Source organism: Penaeus monodon, chromosome 1 (assembly GCF_015228065.2).
Source record: "Penaeus monodon isolate SGIC_2016 chromosome 1, NSTDA_Pmon_1, whole genome shotgun sequence".
Lineage (NCBI taxonomy): Eukaryota > Metazoa > Arthropoda > Malacostraca > Decapoda > Penaeidae > Penaeus > Penaeus monodon.
This window is the reverse complement of record NC_051386.1, coordinates 45,179,457-45,184,456: the sequence shown is the minus strand read 5'-3', so window position 1 is coordinate 45,184,456 and position 5,000 is coordinate 45,179,457. Positions and strand designations below refer to the sequence as shown.

The window sequence follows — 5,000 nt, the reverse complement described above, 5'->3', positions numbered from 1 at the left end:
AGGGAGAAGATGATTACAATGAAGATGAAAACGAGAGGTGGGGACTCTTATTAAATGTCCATCTAATTTATGAGCGAATGCGTTTTGATATATGGCTGTCACGGAGAGAGAGGGAGAGAAAGAGAGTGGGAGGGACAGAGAGAGAGAGAGAGAGAGAGAGAGAGAGAGAGAGAGAGAGAGAGAGAGAGAGAGATGGGGGTGGGGGAGGGAAATAGAGAGAGAAGGAAAGAAAAGAGAAGGGTATGAAGGAAGGAGGGAGGGAAGAAGGGGGGAAGAAGAGAGTTCGTAAGGAGAAGAAGAAGAAGAAGAAGAAGAAGAAGAAGAAGAAGATGAAGAAGAAGAAGAGAGAGAGAGAGAGAGAGAGAGAGAGAGAGAGCCATGAAAGAGAGAGAGAGGGAGAGGGTGAGTTTGGAAGGAAAGGTAAATGGATGGACAGGGGAGAAAGATTGATGAATGGGTTGAATGCTCGGTAGGGAAATGGATAAATGGATAGGATGCATTAGGTAGATAGATGACCGGTATTTGTAGATAGGTAGAGTGATCCATGTGTTATAAACATATGAACTCAAGGCAAATGGATAGATGGATGCTGTGAATTAGATAAAGAAATATACTCTCTCCTCTCTCTCTCTCTCTCTCTCTCTGTCTATCTATCTATCTATCCATCTATCTATCTATATATCTATCTCTTTCTCTCGCCCGCTCGCTCGCTCGTCAGGCTTGCCAAGTTTTCCGATACTCCTATCATTTTTTGAAGCATCTGCTCCCGGATTGTATTGTAAACTTTTTTTCCTCTTGACTTCAAAGTGTGCGTGTGTGGGAGGGAGGGAGAGGGGTTAGGGGATAAAATGAAGAGAAGAGGAGGAGAAGAGCGAGAAAGAGAGAGAGAGAGAGAGAGAGAGAGAGAGAGAGAGAGTGAGTGAGAGAGAGAGAGAGAAAGAGAGAGAGAGAGAGAGATTGAGAGAGAGAGAGAAATTAAGAGAGAGAGAGAGAGAGAGAGAGAGAGAGAGAGAGAGAGAGAGAGAGAGAGAGAGAGAGAGAGAGAGAGAGAGAGAGAGAGAGAGAGAGAGAGGTACACAAACGTGTTGACTACGAACTGTCATATAACATTTTCGTGCCTTAGTTTTTGTCTATTTATTGATCTAGTCTTCTGTCCATTTTCTGATCCTCCCACAGCACCAGCTATTTTCATGTCAGAACACTGTTTCATTCATCCTGTCTACTCTCTTTTGCGACTGAACTTTCCCTTAATAATATTCTATTTAGTTAATTTTCTTCTTAAGAAATAATTTTCTTTCCTGCTGCATTAAAGCTTTTCTTTCTATTGTGTTATTCTTCTCCCTCAAAAATCTTTCCTGATTACTCTGCATATAAATCCTTCTCTTTCTCTCCTGTTACCAATCCTTTCCCCTTCCTACTTTCTCATCTTCTCAACTGAAAAAAGGAAAGAAAGGGAAATCAAAAGATGATATACTGAACCTTCCGAAAATAACAGGACTGAATGAAATTATTAAAATGAAATTACGAAATTCTGAAGAGTAACTTTATCTCATAAATTACATTGCCCTTCGCATTGGATATTAAAATTCCAAATTGTAATTTATGGCACAACTTCCTCTTCTTCGTCCTCCTCCACGCCTCCTATCTTTTATTTTTTATTTTTTGTTATTTTCATTTTTCTTTGCTTTCCTTCTCCTGTTTCTCATTTCATCTGTGCTCTGCATCGTATACTGTTCTCATTTTTCAGCGCTATGTTGCTAGTCTACTTCGAGTATCTAAAAACATTCATATATTCATACCAAAGCACAAAGGCACACATAAGAGAGGGAGAGAGAGAGAGAGAGAGAGAGAGAGAGAGAGAGAGAGAGAGAGAGAGAGAGAGAGAGAGAGGAGAGAGAGAGAGAGCAAGAGAGAGAAAGAGAGGGAGAGAGCGAGCGAGAGAGAGAGAGAGAGAGGAGAGAGAGAGGAGAGAAGAGAGAGAGAGAGAGAGAGAGAAGAGAGAGAAGAGAAGAGAGAAGAGAGAGAGAGAAGAGAGAGAAGAGAGAGAAGAGAGAGAGGAGAGAGAGAAGAGAGAAGAGAGAGAGAAGAGAGAGAAGAGAGAGAGTAGATAGAAAATAGATTAGACAGAAGGAGACAGAGACAGAAAAAAGAGATAGGAAGAGAGGGGGGGAGAGAATTACAGATATATATATGATAATATATATATAATGATGAATTATATATATATATATATATAGATATATATATATATATATATAATAATATATATAAACCACACACACACACACACACACATAATATATATATAATAATATATATATATATATTATATATATAATATTATATATATATATATATATATATATATAGTTTGTGTGGTGTTTGTGTGTTTTGTACGAATGGTGAAACCCATTCTACCGTGTTGATACTATGGTATCAGTGGGACACAGGCCATCAGATGGATTGGTCAGCTGCGCGTATCGTCTTCCCTTCCGCTGATGTCCACGCCCGCAGACTGGTGGAATCATCCTCAGTCAAACTCTTGCTAAATTTCAACTTGAACAGCTGCTTTTCTTCTGCTGATAGTCTCCTCGCTTCCCACATCCTCCGAATTCTCACTTATGCCGGCCACCCTGCGCATAGTCCACCCGATCCTCTGACCTGACCTGACCTTTCGTCTGTCCTCACCTGCTCCGTGGTCATCTCACTGCCTCTCCTTTCTCTCTTTTATACTCCCTCCTCTCCCTTTTCTCTCCTGGAAGATTTCGAAACTGTTGTCTCATTTTCAATAAATCTAGTGTGAGTGTATATATATATATATATATATATATATATATTATATATATATATATATATAGATAAAGATATATATATATATATAATTATATCATACACACACACACAACCACACACACACACACACACCACACACACACACACACACACACACCACACACCACACACACACACACACACACACACACACACACACAAACACACACACAACACACACACACACATATAGAATATATATATATATATATATATATATATATATATATAATATATATATATATATTCATTTATCTATTTATTTATTCATTTATACACATATATACATATATAATTACGCACACACACACACACACACACACACACACAACACACTTATGTTTGATATATATATAAGTATATATAATATATATTATATATATATGATATATACTATATATATATATATATATATATAATATATATCATATATAAATATATATATATAGATATATATATATATATATATATATATATATATATATATAATATATTGTGTACATATAAATATATATTCATATCAATATATACTATACCTATATCTATATCTATTTTTATCTGTCTATTTGTCTCTTAATCCATCTATATATCTATATCTATATCAATCAATCTATCTGTCTATCTCTCTCTCTCTATATATAGATAGATATTGGACTCTGAAGTTACATCAGTAATGCTTACCTTTCCTCTTTTTCTCCCCCAACAGAATCATCGGAAGACGAGACAGCAGAGAAAGAGAGAGAGAAAAAAAAGAGAGAGAAGAGATAGAGGAAAAGAAAAGAGAGAGACAGGGAGGAGAAAAAAGTAAGTATTGGCACTCGATCAAAAGTTTTATGCCCTCATCTTCACGTTCGACCCTCTCCTCACCTTCTCCCCCACCCCCCTCCCCTGCCCTTCTTTCTGTCAGCTTCCCCCCTTCCCCCACCTCCCCCACCCCCTAAGAAAAAAAAATCCATAGAGAGCTTCCTTTGTTTTCTTTTGATCGTTTGTAAAGATATTTTGCTTCTATTTTAGATTTGCATTGGGGAACTTGAATAGTTCTCGAAATAGGTTTGTATCGTTGAGACATTGATGGTCTGAGTCTCTGAAGATAAATGTTGTGATACATTCGGATATTTTTTTTTCTTGCATAACACAAACTAAGGAGAGAAATGAGTTTTCACCTTATTCTGCCAAGTTGGCGACCTTAGATCACTCAACACAAACATCCGTAAAACACCGATTCATGTAAAAGTGGATATGACAATAAAAAATAACCTACAGAAATGGCAAACCAACACACCTTTGAACACACACATGTACGCGCAAACACTTACACACACTAAACACACATAGACACATACACACACATACACACATACATTTCTGCCTCGCTATTCCCTTCTCTTCTGGTTCCCTCCTCCCCTTACCTACCCCTCCATCCAGCCCTTCCCCACCCCACCCACTCTCGCCGTTGTTCATTGTTGTCATGTCAAATTAAAGAACACAAACAAACAAACATGACTGCACATCGGTTTAAGAGCTCGTCATCATAGCGAGGGGAAGTGAGCCTTTTGTAGCTCATGTATAGAGGTGGAAATCCCTTATTCCCGGTTCTCTTTGGTCCTACAGGCTCGGCTAGGTGTGTGTGTGTGTGTGTGTGTGTGTGTGTGTTGTATGTGTGTGTGTTTACGTACGTGTATGTATGTGTACATGTGTGTATTTTCATGCGTGCCTATGTGTGCGCATTTACGTGTGGTGGATTTGCATATACATGCGTTGGTTTCTGCATGTGCTCTTGTATATAAGATATGGAAAAAACTATTTTGAATTCATGTGCCTCAGGAAAAGACGCTTGCATATTTTCTAATGCCAGTTATAGAGCAGATAACCAAACAGTGAACGAAGGGCGAATGAGATACGTAAATATGTATATCTTTATCTCTTTTGTATATCTTCTATTCCCCTTCCTCTCCTTCCCTCCTGTTCCCGTCTTCTCTCCCTCCCTCTCCTCCCATATTCGTCTCATCTCTCTCCCTCTCCTCCTGCTCCCGTCTCCTCTCCCTCCCCCCCTCTTCCCATCACTTTCCCGACATCAGCCATGTGTTGAATGTGATATTGGTCACCGGAATATCCTGCGGCAAACCTAGATTTAACCTCTCGGTGTTGAAGAGAGAGAGAGAGAGAGA

The 5,000-nt window shown here is 38.6% G+C and overlaps 1 long non-coding RNA gene across 1 annotated transcript in view; it reads left to right on the top strand.

The window, feature by feature from the left end:
* LOC119572920 overlaps positions 1 to 3,575 on the top strand; it is a 101,270-nt gene extending 97,695 nt beyond the window's left edge. The window contains exon 4 of the long non-coding RNA XR_005228742.1: positions 3,539 to 3,575. This is a non-coding gene — a long non-coding RNA (uncharacterized LOC119572920). The remainder of the gene's footprint in view (positions 1 to 3,538) is intronic.
* Positions 3,576 to 5,000: the final 1,425 nt, after the last annotated feature.